This window comes from Schistocerca serialis, chromosome 8 (genome assembly GCF_023864345.2).
Source record: "Schistocerca serialis cubense isolate TAMUIC-IGC-003099 chromosome 8, iqSchSeri2.2, whole genome shotgun sequence".
In the NCBI taxonomy this organism is placed as follows: Eukaryota; Metazoa; Arthropoda; class Insecta; order Orthoptera; family Acrididae; genus Schistocerca; species Schistocerca serialis.
Genome location: NC_064645.1, coordinates 25,128,810 through 25,145,301, shown reverse-complemented (window position 1 = coordinate 25,145,301; position 16,492 = coordinate 25,128,810).

Genomic DNA, 16,492 nt, shown 5'->3' with positions numbered 1-16,492 from the left:
AGTAAACGAGGACTGACACTCTCACTTTCTATGATTTGAAACTCTGCTGTGAGTCCAGTATTAGATTCCGATGCTTCACTTCAGGTTTACTGTATCCCTTGGACCTTCTTACTGACGATGAAACACAGAAATTGCATCGGAATTAAATTCAAAAGGCACAATGAAGACTTAAGTACTAGAGGACTGACACTCTCACTTTCTATGATTTGAACCTCTCCTTTGAGTCCAGTTTTAGATTCCGATGCTTCACTTCAGGTTTACTGTATCCCTTGGACCTTCTTATTGACGATGAAACACAGAAATTATATCCGAATTTTATACAAAAATCAGAATGGCGACTTAAGTACAAGAGGACTGACACTCTCACTTTCTATGATATGAACATCTCCTGTGAGTCCAGCTTTAGATTCCGATGCTTCACTTCAGGTTTACTGTATCACTTGGACCTTCTTATTGACAATGAAACACAGAAATTGCATCGGAATTAAATTCAAAACACACAATGCCGACTTCAGTTAAAGAGGACTGACACTCTCACTATCTTTGTTTTGAACCTCTCCTGTGAGTCCAGTTTTAGATTCCGATGTTTCACTTCAGGTTTACTGTATCCCTTGGACCTTCTTATTGACGATGAAACACAGAAATTGCATCGTAATTAAATTCAAAAGGCACAATGCCGACTTAAGTACAAGAGGACTGACACTCTAACTTTCTATGATTTGAACCTCTCCAGTGAGTCCAGTTTTAGATTCCGATGCTTCACTTCCGGTTTACTGTTTCCCTTGGACCTTCTGATTGACGATGAAACACAGAGTTTGCATCCGAATTTAATACAAAAGGCACATTGCCGACTTAAGTACAAGAGGACTGACACTCTAACTGTCTATGATTTGAACCTCTCCAGTGAGTCCAGTTTTAGATTCCGATGCTTCACTTCAGGTTTACTGTATTCCTTGGATCTTCTTATTGACGATGAAACACAGAAATTGCATCCGAATTTAATACAAAAGGCACAATGGCGACTTAAGTACAAGGGGACTGACACTCTCAGTTTCTATAATTTGAACCTATCCAGTGAGTCCAGTTTTAGATTCCGATGCTTCACTTTAGATTTACTGTATCCCTTGGACTTTCTTATTGACGATGAAACACAGAAATTGCATTCGAATTTAATACAAATGGCACAAGGCCGACTTAAGTACAAGAGCACTGACACTCTCACTTTCCATGATTCGAACTTCTCCTGTGAGGTCAGATTTAGATTCCGATGCTTCACTTCAGGTTTACTGTACCCTTGAACCTTCTAATTGACGATGAAACACAGAGTTTGCATCCGGTTTTAATACAAAAGGTACAATGCCGACTTAAGTACAAGAGGACTGACACTCTAACTTTCTATGATTTGAACCTCTCCTGTGAGTCCAGTTTTAAATTCCGATGCTTCACTTCTGGTTTAGTGTATCCCTTGGACCTTCGTATTGACGATGAAGCACAGAAATTGCATCCGAATTTAATACAAAAATCACAATGGCGACTTAAGTACAAGAGGACTGACACTCTCACTTTCTATGATTTGAACCACTCATGTGAGTCCAGTTTTAGATTCCGATGCTTCACTTCAGGTTTACTGTATCCCTTGGACCTTTGTACTGACGATGAAACACAGAGTTTGCACCCGAAATTAATACAAAAGGCACAATGCCGACTTAAGTACTAGAGGACTGACACTCTAACTTTCTATAATTTGAACCTCTCCCGTGAGTCCAGTTTTAGATTCCGATGCTTCACTTCAGGTTTACTGTATCCCTTGGACCTTCTTATTGACGATGAAACACAGAAATTGCATCCTAAATTAATACAAAAGTCACAATGGTGACTTAAGTACAAGAGGACTGACACTCTCACTTTCTATGATTTGAACCTCTCCTGTGAGTACAGTTTTAGATTCCGATGCTTCACTTCAGGTTTACTGTATCCCTTGGACCTTCTTATTGACGATGAAACACAGAAATTGCTTCCGAATTTAATACAAAAATCACAATGGCGCCTTTAGTACAAGAGGACCGACAATCTCACTTTCTATGATTTGAACATCTCCTGTGAGTCCAGTTTTAGATTCCGATGCTTCACTTCAGTTTCACTGTATCCCTTGGACCTTCTTATAGACGATGAAACACAGATATTGCATCGGAATAAAATTAAAACGCACAATGCCGACTTAAGTAAAAGAGGACTGACCCTCTCACTTTCTATGATTTGAACCTCTCCTGTGAGTCCAGTTTTAGATTCCGATGCTTCACTTCAGGTTTACCTTATACCTTGGACTTCTTGTTGACAATGAACCACAGAAATAGCACCGGAATTAAATTCAAAAGGCACAATGCCGACTTAAGTACAAGAGGACTGACACTCTAACTTTCTATGATTTGTACCTATCCTGTGAGTCCAGTTTTAGATTCCGATGCTTCACTTCAGGATTACTGTATCCCTTGGACCTTCTTATTGACGATGAAACACAGAGTTTGCATCCGAATTTAATACAAAAGGCACAATGCCGACTTAAGTACAAGAGGACTGACATTCTAACTATCTATGATTTGAACCTCTCCTGTGAGTCCAGTTTTAGACTCCGATGCTCTACTTCAGGTTTACTGTATCCCTTGGACCTTCTTATTGACGATGAAACAAAGAAATTGCATCCGAATTTAATACAAAAGGCACAATGGCGACTTAAGTACAAGGGGACTGACACTCTCAGTTTCTATGATTTGTACCTATCCAGTGAGTCCAGTTTTAGATTCCGATGCTTCACTTCAGGTTTACTGTATCCCTTGGACCTTCTTATTGACGATGAAACACAGAGTTTGCATCCGAATTTAATACAAAAGGAACAATGCCGACTTAAGTACAAGAGGACTGACACTCTAACTGTCTATGATGTGAACCTCTCCAGTGAGTCCAGTTTTAGATTCCGATGCATCACTTCAGGTTTACTGTATCCCTTGGACCTTCTTATTGACGATGAAACACAGAAATTGCATTCGAATTTCATACAAAAGGCACAATGGCGACTTACGTACAAGAGGACTGACACTCTAACTTTCTATGATTTGAACCTCTCCAGTGAGTCCAGTTTTAGATTCCGATGCTTCACTTCAGGTTTACTGTTTCCCTTGGACCTGCTTATTGACGATGAAACACAGAGTTTACATCCGAATTTAATACAAAAGGAACAATGCCGACTTAAGTACAAGAGGACTGACACTCTAACTGTCTATGATTTGAACCTCTCCAGTGAGTCCAGTTTTAGATTCCGATGCATCACTTCAGGTTTACTGTATCCCTTGGACCTTCTTATTGACGATGAAACACAGAAATTGCATCCGAATTTAATACAAAAGGCACAATGGCGACCTAAGTACAAGGGGACTGACACTCTCACTTTCTATGTTTTGAACCTATCCAGTGAGTCCAGTTTTAGATTCCGATGCTTCACTTCAGGTTTACTGTATCCCTTGGACCTTCTTATTGACGATGAAACACAGAAATTGCATCCGAATTTAATACAAATGGCACAATGCCGACTTAAGTACAAGAGCACTGACACTCTCACTTTCCATGATTCGAACTTCTCCTGTGAGGTCAGATTTAGATTCCGATGCTTCACTTCAGGTTTACTGTATACCTTGGACCCTCTTATTGACGATGAAAAACAGAAATTTCATCGGAATTAAATTATAAAGGCACAATTCCGACTTAAGTACAAGAGGACTGACACTCTCACTTTCTATGATTTGAACTTCTCCTGTGAGTCCAGCTTTAGATTCCGATGCTTCACTTCAGGTTTACTGTACCCTTGGACCTTCTGATTGACGATGAACCACAGAGTTTGCATCCGGTTTTAATACAAAAGGTACAATGCCGACTTAAGTACAAGAGGACTGACACTCTAACTTTCTATGATTTGAACCTCTCCTGTGAGTCCAGTTTTAAATTCCGATGCTTCACTTCTGGTTTACTGTATCCCTTGGACCTTCGTATTGACGATGAAACACAGAAACTGCATCCGAATTTAAGACAAAAATCACAATGGCGACTTAAGTACAAGAGGACTGACACTCTCACTTTCAATGACTTGAACATCTAATGTGAGTCAAGTTTTAGATTCAGATGCTTCACTTCAGGTTTACTGTATCCCTTGGACCTTCTTACTGACGATGAAACACAGAAATTGCATCGGAATTAAATTCAAAAGGCACAATGAAGACTTAAGTACTAGAGGACTGACACTCTCACTTCCTATGATTTGAACCTCTCCTTTGAGTCCAGTTTTAGATTCCGATGCTTCACTTCAGGTTTACTGTATCCCTTGGACCTACTAATTGACGATGAACCACAGAGTTTGCATCCGAATTTAATACAAAAGGTACAATGCCGACATAAGTGCAAGAGGACTGACACTCTAACTTTCTATGATTTGAACCTCTCCTGTGAGTACAGTTTGAGATTCCTTTGCTTCACTTCAGGTTACTGTATAACTTGGACCTTCTTATTGACGATGAAACACAGAAATTATATCCGAATTTTATACAAAAATCAGAATGGCGACTTAAGTACAAGAGGACTGACACTCTCACTTTCTATGATTAGAACATCTCCTGTGAGTCCAGCTTTAGATTCCGATGCTTCACTTCAGGTTTACTGTATCACTTGGACCTTCTTATTGACGATGAAACACAGAAATTGCATCGGAATTAAATTCAAAACACACAATGCCGACTTCAGTAAAAGAGGACTGACACTCTCACTATCTTTGTTTTGAACCTCTCCTGTGAGTCCAGTTTTAGATTCCGATGTTTCACTTCAGGTTTACTGTATCCCTTGGACCTTCTTATTGACGATGAAACACAGAAATTGCATCGTAATTAAATTCAAAAGGCACAATGCCGACTTAAGTACAAGAGGACTGACACTCTCACTTTCTATGATTTGAACCTCTCCTTTGAGTCCAGTTTTAGATTCCGATGCTTCACTTCAGGTTTACTGTATCCCTTGGACCTACTAATTGACGATGAACCACAGAGTTTGCATCCGAATTTAATACAAAAGGTACAATGCCGACATAAGTGCAAGAGGACTGACACTCTAACTTTCTATGATTTGAACCTCTCCTGTGAGTACAGTTTGAGATTCCTTTGCTTCACTTCAGGTTACTGTATAACTTGGACCTTCTTATTGACGATGAAACACAGAAATTATATCCGAATTTTATACAAAAATCAGAATGGCGACTTAAGTACAAGAGGACTGACACTCTCACTTTCTATGATATGAACATCTCCTGTGAGTCCAGCTTTAGATTCCGATGCTTCACTTCAGGTTTACTGTATCACTTGGACCTTCTTATTGACAATGAAACACAGAAATTGCATCGGAATTAAATTCAAAACACACAATGCCGACTTCAGTAAAAGAGGACTGACACTCTCACTATCTTTGTTTTGAACCTCTCCTGTGAGTCCAGTTTTAGATTCCGATGTTTCACTTCAGGTTTACTGTATCCCTTGGACCTTCTTATTGACGATGAAACACAGAAATTGCATCGTAATTAAATTCAAAAGGCACAATGCCGACTTAAGTACAAGAGGACTGACACTCTAACTTTCTATGACTTGAACCTCTCCAGTGAGTCCAGTTTTAGATTCCGATGCTTCACTTCCGGTTTACTGTTTCCCTTGGACCTTCTGATTGACGATGAAACACAGAGTTTGCATCCGAATTTAATACAAAAGGCACATTGCCGACTTAAGTACAAGAGGACTGACACTCTAACTGTCTATGATTTGAACCTCTCCAGTGAGTCCAGTTTTAGATTCCGATGCTTCACTTCAGGTTTACTGTATTCCTTGGACCTTCTTATTGACGATGAAACACAGAAATTGCATCCGAATTTAATACAAAAGGCACAATGGCGACTTAAGTACAAGGGGACTGACACTCTCAGTTTCTATGATTTGAACCTATCCAGTGAGTCCAGTTTTAGATTCCGATGCTTCACTTTAGGTTTACTGTATCCCTTGGACTTTCTTATTGACGATGAAACACAGAAATTGCATTCGAATTTAATACAAATGGCACAACCCCGACTTAAGTACAAGAGCACTGACACTCTCACTTTCCATGATTCGAACTTCTCCTGTGAGGTCAGATTTAGATTCCGATGCTTCACTTCAGGTTTACTGTACCCTTGGACCTTCTAATTGACGATGAAACACAGAGTTTGCATCCGGTTTTAATACAAAAGGTACAATGCCGACTTAAGTACAAGAGGACTGACACTCTAACTTTCTATGATTTGAACCTCTCCTGTGAGTCCAGTTTTAAATTCCGATGCTTCACTTCTGGTTTAGTGTATCCCTTGGACCTTCGTATTGACGATGAAGCACAGAAATTGCATCCGAATTTAATACAAAAATCACAATGGCGACTTAAGTACAAGAGGACTGACACTCTCTTTTCCTATGATTTGAACCACTCATGTGAGTCCAGTTTTAGATTCCGATGCTTCACTTCAGGTTTACTGTATCCCTTGGACCTTTGTACTGACGATGAAACACAGAGTTTGCACCCGAAATTAATACAAAAGGCACAATGCCGACTTAAGTACTAGAGGACTGACACTCTAACTTTCTATAATTTGAACCTCTCCCGTGAGTCCAGTTTTAGATTCCGATGCTTCACTTCAGGTTTACTGTATCCCTTGGACCTTCTTATTGACGATGAAACACAGAAATTGCATCCGAAATTAATACAAAAGTCACAATGGTGACTTAAGTACAAGAGGACTGACACTCTCACTTTCTATGATTTGAACCTCTCCTGTGAGTACAGTTTTAGATTCCGATGCTTCACTTCAGGTTTACTGTATCCCTTGGACCTTCTTATTGACGATGAAACACAGAAATTGCTTCCGAATTTAATACAAAAATCACAATGGCGCCTTTAGTACAAGAGGACCGACAATCTCACTTTCTATGATTTGAACATCTCCTGTGAGTCCAGTTTTAGATTCCGATGCTTCACTTCAGTTTCACTGTATCCCTTGGACCTTCTTATAGACGATGAAACACAGATATTGCATCGGAATAAAATTAAAACGCACAATGCCGACTTAAGTAAAAGAGGACTGACCCTCTCACTTTCTATGATTAGAACCTCTCCTGTGAGTCCAGTTTTAGATTCCGATGCTTCACTTCAGGTTTACCTTATACCTTGGACCTTCTTGTTGACAATGAACCACAGAAATAGCACCGGAATTAAATTCAAAAGGCACAATGCCGACTTAAGTACAAGAGGACTGACACTCTAACTTTCTATGATTTGTACCTATCCTGTGAGTCCAGTTTTAGATTCCGATGCTTCACTTCAGGATTACTGTATCCCTTGGACCTTCTTATTGACGATGAAACACAGAGTTTGCATCCGAATTTAATACAAAAGGCACAATGCCGACTTAAGTACAAGAGGACTGACATTCTAACTATCTATGATTTGAACCTCTCCTGTGAGTCCAGTTTTAGACTCCGATGCTTTACTTCAGGTTTACTGTATCCCTTGGACCTTCTTATTGACGATGAAACAAAGAAATTGCATCCGAATTTAATACAAAAGGCACAATGGCGACTTAAGTACAAGGGGACTGACACTCTCAGTTTCTATGATTTGTACCTATCCAGTGAGTCCAGTTTTAGATTCCGATGCTTCACTTCAGGTTTACTGTATCCCTTGGACCTTCTTATTGACGATGAAACACAGAGTTTGCATCCGAATTTAATACAAAAGGAACAATGCCGACTTAAGTACAAGGTGAATGACACTCTAACTGTCTATGATTTGAACCTCTCCAGTGAGTCCAGTTTTAGATTCCGATGCATCACTTCAGGTTTACTGTATCCCTTGGACCTTCTTATTGACGATGAAACACAGAAATTGCATTCGAATTTAATACAAAAGGCACAATGGCGACTTACGTACAAGAGGACTGACACTCTAACTTTCTATGATTTGAACCTCTCCAGTGAGTCCAGTTTTAGATTCCGATGCTTCACTTCAGGTTTACTGTTTCCCTTGGACCAGCTTATTGACGATGAAACACAGAGTTTACATCCGAATTTAATACAAAAGGAACAATGCCGACTTAAGTACAAGAGGACTGACACTCTAACTGTCTATGATTTGAACCTCTCCAGTGAGTCCAGTTTTAGATTCCGATGCATCACTTCAGGTTTACTGTATCCCTTGGACCTTCTTATTGACGATGAAACACAGAAATTGCATCCGAATTTAATACAAAAGGCACAATGGCGACCTAAGTACAAGGGGACTGACACTCTCACTTTCTATGTTTTGAACCTATCCAGTGAGTCCAGTTTTAGATTCCGATGCTTCACTTCAGGTTTACTGTATCCCTTGGACCTTCTTATTTACGATGAAACACAGAAATTGCATCCGAATTTAATACAAATGGCACAATGCCGACTTAAGTACAAGAGCACTGACACTCTCACTTTCCATGATTCGAACTTCTCCTGTGAGGTCAGATTTAGATTCCGATGCTTCACTTCAGGTTTAATGTATACCTTGGACCCTCTTATTGACGATGAAAAACAGAAATTTCATCGGAATTAAATTATAAAGGCACAATTCCGACTTAAGTACAAGAGGACTGACACTCTCACTTTCTATGATTTGAACTTCTCCTGTGAGTCCAGCTTTAGATTCCGATGCTTCACTTCAGGTTTACTGTACCCTTGGACCTTCTGATTGACGATGAAACACAGAGTTTGCATCCGGTTTTAATACAAAAGGTACAATGCCGACTTAAGTACAAGAGGACTGACACTCTAACTTTCTATGATTTGAACCTCTCCTGTGAGTCCAGTTTTAAATTCCGATGCTTCACTTCTGGTTTACTGTATCCCTTGGACCTTCGTATTGACGATGAAACACAGAAATTGCATCCGAATTTAAGACAAAAATCACAATGGCGACTTAAGTACAAGAGGACTGACACTCTCACTTTCAATGACTTGAACATCTAATGTGAGTCAAGTTTTAGATTCAGATGCTTCACTTCAGGTTTACTGTATCCCTTGGACCTTCCTACTGACGATGAAACACAGAAATTGCATCGGAATTAAATTCAAAAGGCACAATGAAGACTTAAGTACTAGAGGACTGACACTCTCACTTTCTATGATTTGAACCTCTCCTTTGAGTCCAGTTTTAGATTCCGATGCTTCACTTCAGGTTTACTGTATGCCTTGGACCTACTAATTGACGATGAACCACAGAGTTTGCATCCGAATTTAATACAAAAGGTACAATGCCGACATAAGTGCAAGAGGACTGACACTCTAACTTTCTATGATTTGAACCTCTCCTGTGAGTACAGTTTGAGATTCCTTTGCTTCACTTCAGGTTACTGTATAACTTGGACCTTCTTATTGACGATGAAACACAGAAATTATATCCGAATTTTATACAAAAATCAGAATGGCGACTTAAGTACAAGAGGATTGACACTCTCACTTTCTATGATTAGAACATCTCCTGTGAGTCCAGCTTTAGATTCCGATGCTTCACTTCAGGTTTACTGTATCACTTGGACCTTCTTATTGACGATGAAACACAGAAATTGCATCGGAATTAAATTCAAAACACACAATGCCGACTTCAGTAAAAGAGGACTGACACTCTCACTATCTTTGTTTTGAACCTCTCCTGTGAGTCCAGTTTTAGATTCCGATGTTTCACTTCAGGTTTACTGTATCCCTTGGACCTTCTTATTGACGATGAAACACAGAAATTGCATCGTAATTAAATTCAAAAGGCACAATGCCGACTTAAGTACAAGAGGACTGACACTCTAACTTTCTATGATTTGAACCTCTCCAGTGAGTCCAGTTTTAGATTCCGATGCTTCACTTCAGGTTTACTGTTTCCCTTGGACCTTCTGATTGACGATGAAACACAGAGTTTGCATCCGAATTTAATACAAAAGGCACATTGCCGACTTAAGTACAAGAGGACTGACACTCTAACTGTCTATGATTTGAACCTCTCCAGTGAGTCCAGTTTTAGATTCCGATGCTTCACTTCAGGTTTACTGTATTCCTTGGACCTTCTTATTGACGATGAAACACAGATATTGCATCCGAATTTAATACAAAAGGCACAATGGCGACTTAAGTACAAGGGGACTGACACTCTCAGTTTCTATGATTTGAACCTATCCAGTGAGTCCAGTTTTAGATTCCGATGCTTCACTTTAGGTTTACTGTATCCCTTGGACTTTCTTATTGACGATGAAACACAGAAATTGCATCCGAATTTAATACAAATGGCACAATGCCGACTTAAGTACAAGAGCACTGACACTCTCACTTTCCATGATTCGAACTTCTCCTGTGAGGTCAGATTTAGATTCCGATGCTTCACTTCAGGTTTACTGTACCCTTGGACCTTCTAATTGACGATGAAACACAGAGTTTGCATCCGGTTTTAATACAAAAGGTACAATGCCGACTTAAGTACAAGAGGACTGACACTCTAACTTTCTATGATTTGAACCTCTCCTGTGAGTCCAGTTTTAAATTCCGATGCTTCACTTCTGGTTTAGTGTATCCCTTGGACCTTCGTATTGACGATGAAGCACAGAAATTGCATCCGAATTTAATACAAAAATCACAATGGCGACTTAAGTACAAGAGGACTGACACTCTCACTTTCTATAATTTGAACCACTCATGTGAGTCCAGTTTTAGATTCCGATTCTTCACTTCAGGTTTACTGTATCCCTTGGACCTTTGTACTGACGATGAAACACAGAGTTTGCACCCGAAATTAATACAAAAGGCACAATGCCGACTTAAGTACTAGAGGACTGAACTCTAACTTTCTATAATTTGAACCTCTCCCGTGAGTCCAGTTTTAGATTCCGATGCTTCACTTCAGGTTTACTGTATCCCTTGGACCTTCTTATTGACGATGAAACACAGAAATTGCACCCGAAATTAATACAAAAGTCACAATGGTGACTTAAGTACAAGAGGACTGACACTCTCACTTTCTATGATTTGAACCTCTCCTGTGAGTACAGTTTTAGATTCCGATGCTTCACTTCAGGTTTACTGTATCTCTTGGACCTTCTTATTGACGATGAAACACAGAAATTGCATCCGAATTTAATACAAAAATCACAATGGCGCCTTTAGTACAAGAGGACCGACAATCTCACTTTCTATGATTTGAACATCTCCTGTGAGTCCAGTTTTAGATTCCGATGCTTCACTTCAGTTTCACTGTATCCCATGGACCTTCTTATAGACGATGAAACACAGATATTGCATCGGAATAAAATTAAAACGCACAATGCCGACTTAAGTAAAAGAGGACTGACCCTCTCACTTTCTATGATTTGAACCTCTCCTGTGAGTCCAGTTTTAGATTCCGATGCTTCACTTCAGGTTTACCTTATACCTTGGACCTTCTTGTTGACAATGAACCACCGAAATAGCACCGGAATTAAATTCAAAAGGCACAATGCCGACTTAAGTACAAGAGGTCTGACACTCTAACTTTCTATGATTTGTACCTATCCTGTGAGTGCAGTTTTAGATTCCGATTCTTCACTTCAGGTTTACTGTATCCCTTGGACCTTTGTACTGACGATGAAACACAGAGTTTGCACCCGAAATTAATACAAAAGGCACAATGCCGACTTAAGTACTAGAGGACTGACATTCTAACTATCTATGATTTGAACCTCTCCTGTGAGTCCAGTTTTAGACTCCGATGCTTTACTTCAGGTTTACTGTATCCCTTGGTCCTTCTTATTGACGATTAAACAGAAAAACTGCTTTCGAATTTAATACAAAAGGCACAATGGCGACTTAAGTACAAGAGGACTGACACTCTCACTTTCTATGATTTGAAACTCTGCTGTGAGTCAAGTATTAGGTTCCGATGCTTCACTTCAGGTTTACAGTATCCCTTGGACCTTCTTACTGACGAAGAAACACAGAAATTGCATCGGAATTAAATTCAAAATGCACAATGAAGACTTAAGTACTAGAGGAGTGACACTCTCACTTTCTATGATTTGAACCTCTCCTTTGAGTCCAGTTTTAGATTCCGATGCTTCACTTCAGGTTTACTGTATCCCTTGGACCTACTAATTGACGATGAAACACAGAGTTTGAATCTGAATTTAATACAAAAGGTACAATGCCGACTTAAGTGCAAGAGGACTGACACTCTAACTTTCTATGATTTGAACCTCTTCAGTGAGTCCAGTTTTAGATTTCGATGCTTCACTTCAGGTTTACTGTATCCCTTGGACCTTCTTATTGACGATGAAACACAGAAATTATATCCGAATTTTATACAAAAATCAGAATGACGACTTACGTACAAGAGGACTGACACTCTCACTTTCTATGATTTGAACATCTCCAGTGAGTCCAGTTTTAGATTCCGATGCTTCACTTCAGGTTTACTGTATCCCTTGGACCTTCTTATTGACGATGAAACACAGAAATTGCATCGGTATTAAATTCAAAACACACAATGCCGACTTCAGTTAAAGAGGACTGACACACTCACTTTCTTTGTTTTGAATCTCTCCTGTGAGTGCAGTTTTAGATTCCGATGTTTCACTTCAGGTTTACTGTATCCCTTGGACATTCTTATTGACGATGAAACACAGAAATTGCATCGTAATTAAATTCAAAAGGCACAATGCCGACTTAAGTACAAGAGGACTGACACACTAACTTTCTATGATTTGAACCTCTTCAGTGAGTCCAGTTTTGGATTCCGATGCTTCACTTCAGGTTTACTGTTTCCCTTGGACCTTCTTATTGACGATGAAACACAGAGTTTGCATCCGAATTTAATACAAAAGGCACATTGCCGACTTAAGTACAAGAGGACTGACACTCTAACTGTCTATGATTTGAACCTCTCCAGTGAGTCCAGTTTTAGATTCCGATGCTTCACTTCAGGTTTACTGTATCCCTTGGACCTTCTTATTGACGATGAAACACAGAAATTGCATCCGAATTTAGTACAAAAGGAACAATGGCGACTTAAGTACAAGGGGACTGACACTCTCAGTTTCTATGATTTGAACCTATCCAGTGAGTCCAGTTTTAGATTCCGATGCTTCACCTCAGGTTTACTGTATCCCTTGGACTTTCTTATTGACGATGAAACACAGAAATTGCATCCGAAATTAATACTAAAGTCTCAATGGTGACTTAAGTACAAGAGGTCTGACACTCTCACTTTCTATTATTTGAACCTCTCCTGTGAGTACAGTTTTAGAATCCGATGCTTCACTTCAGGTTTACTGTATCCCTTGAACCTTCTTATTGACGATGAAACACAGAAATTGCATCCGAATTTAATACAAAAATCACAATGGCGCCTTTAGTACAAGAGGACCGACAATCTCACTTTCTATGATTTGAACATCTCCTGTGAGTCCAGTTTTAGATTCCGATGCTTCACTTCAGCTTTACTGTATCCCTTGGACCTTCTTATAGACGATGAAACACAGATATTGCATCGGAATAAAATTAAAACGCACAATGCCGACTTAAGTAAAAGAGGACTGACACTCTCACTTTCTATGATTTGAACCTCTCATGTGAGTCCAGTTTTAGATTCCGATGCTTCACTTCAGGTTTACCGTATCGCTTGGACCTTCTTGTTGACAATGAACCACAGAAATAGCACCGGAATTAAATTCAAAAGGCACAATGCCGACTTAAGTACAAGAGGACTGACACTCTAACTTTCTATGATTTGTACCTATCCTGTGAGTCCAGTTTTAGATTCCGATGCTTCACTTCAGGTTTACTGTATACCTTGGACCTTCGTATTGACGATGAAACACAGAAATTGCATCCGAATTTAATACAAAAATCACAATGGCGACTTAAGTACAAGAGGACTGACACTCTCACTTTCTATGATTTGAACATCTCCTGTGAGTCCAGTTTTAGATTCCGATGCTTCACTTCAGGTTTACTGTATCCCTTGGACCTTTGTATTGACGATGAAACACAGAGTTTGCACCCGAAAGTAATACAAAAGGCACAATGCCGACTTAAGTACTAGAGGACTGACACTCTAACTTTCTATGATTTGAAACTCTCCAGTGAGTCCAGTTTTAGATTCCGATGCTTGAGTTCAGGTTTACTGTATCCCTTCGACCTTCTTATTGACGATGAAACACAGAAATTGCATCCGAATTTAATAGAAAAGGAACAATGGCGACTTAAGTACAAGGGGACTGACACTCTCAGTTTCTATGATTTGAACCTATCCAGTGAGTCCAGTTTTAGATTCCGATACTTCACTTCAGGTTTACTGTATCCCTTGGTCTTTCTTATTGACGATGTAACACAGAAATTGCATCCGAATTTAATACAAATGGCACAATGCCGACTTAAGTACAAGAGCACTGACACTCTCACTTTACATGATTCGAACTTCTCCTGTGAGGTCAGATTTAGATTCCGATGCTTCACTTCAGGTTTACTGTTTCCCTTGGACCTTCTTATTGACGATGAAACACAGAGTTTGCATCCGAATTTAATACAAAAGGCACATTGCCGACTTAAGTACAAGAGGACTGAAACTCCAACTGTCTATGATTTGAACCTCTCCAGTGAGTCCAGTTTTAGATTCCGATGCATCACTTCAGGTTTACTGTATCCCTTGGACCTTCTTATTGACGATGAAACACAGAAATTGCATCCGAATTTAATACAAAAGGCACAATGGCGACTTAAGTACAAGGGGACTGACTCTCTCACTTTCTATGTTTTGAACCTATCCAGTGAGTCCAGTTATAGATTCCGATGCTTCACTTCAGGTTACTGTATCCCTTGGACCTTCTTATTGACGATGAAACACAGAAATTTCATCCGAATTTAATACAAAAATCACAATGGCGACTTAAGTACAAGAGGACTGACACTCTCACTTTCAAGGACTTGAACATCTAATGTGAGTCAAGTTTTAGATTCAGATGCTTCACTTCAGGTTTACTGTATCCCTTGGACCCTCTTACTGACGATGAAACACAGAAATTGCATCGTAATTAAATTAAAAAGGCACAATGATGACTTAAGTACTAGAGGACTGACACTCTCACTTTCTATGATTTGAACCTCTCCTTTGAGTCCAGTTTTAGATTCCGATGCTTCACTTCAGGTCTACTGTATCCCTTGGACCTACTAATTGACGATGAACCACAGAGTTTGCATCCGAATTTAATACAATAGGTACAATGCCGACATAAGTGCAATAGGACTGACACTCTAACTTTCTATGATTTGAACCTCTCCTGTGAGTCCAGTTTGAGATTCCTTTGCTTCACTTCAGGTTACTGTATACCTTGGACCTTCTTATTGACGATGAAACACAGAAATTATATCCGAATTTTATACAAAAATCAGAATGGCGACTTAAGTACAAGAGGACTGACACTCTCACTTTCTATGATTTGAACATCTCCTGTGAGTCCAGTTTTAGATTCCGATGCTTCACTTCAGGTTTACTGTATCCCTTGGACCTTCTTATTGACGATGAAACACAGAAATTGCATCGGAATTAAATTCAAAACACACAATGCCGACTTCAGTAAATGAGCACTGAAACTCTCACTTTCTTTGTTTTGAACCTCTTCTGTGAGTCCAGTTTTTGATTCCGATGTTTCACTTTAGGTTTACTGTATCCATTGGACCTTCTTATTGACGATGAAACACAGAAATTGCATCCGAATTTAATACAAGTGGCACAATGCCGACTTAAGTACAAGAGCACTGACACTCTCAATTTCCATGATTCGAACTTCTCCTGTGAGGTCAGATTTAGATTCCAATGCTTCACTTCAGGATACTGTATACCTTGGAACTTCTTATTGACGATGAAACACACAAATTATATCCGAATTTTATACAAAAATCAGAATGGCGACTTAAGTACAAGAGGACTGACACTCTCACTTTCTATGATTTGAACATCTCCTGTGAGTCCAGTTTTAGATTCCGATGCTTCACTTCAGGTTTACTGTATCCCTTGGACCTTCTTATTGACGATGAAACACAGAAATTGCATCGGAATTAAATTCAAAACACACAATGCCGAGTTCAGTAAAAGAAGACTGACACTCTCACTTTCTTTGTTTTGAACCTCTCCTGTGAGTCCAGTTTTAGATTCCGATGTTTCACTTCAGGTTTACTGTATCCCTTGGACCTTCTTATTGACGATGAAACACAGAAATTGCATCGTAATTAAATTCAAAAGGCACAATGCCGACTTAAGTACAAGAGGACTGACACTCTTACTTTCTATGATTTGAACCTCTCCAGTGAGTCCAGTTTTAGATTCCGATGCTTCACTTCAGGTTTACTGT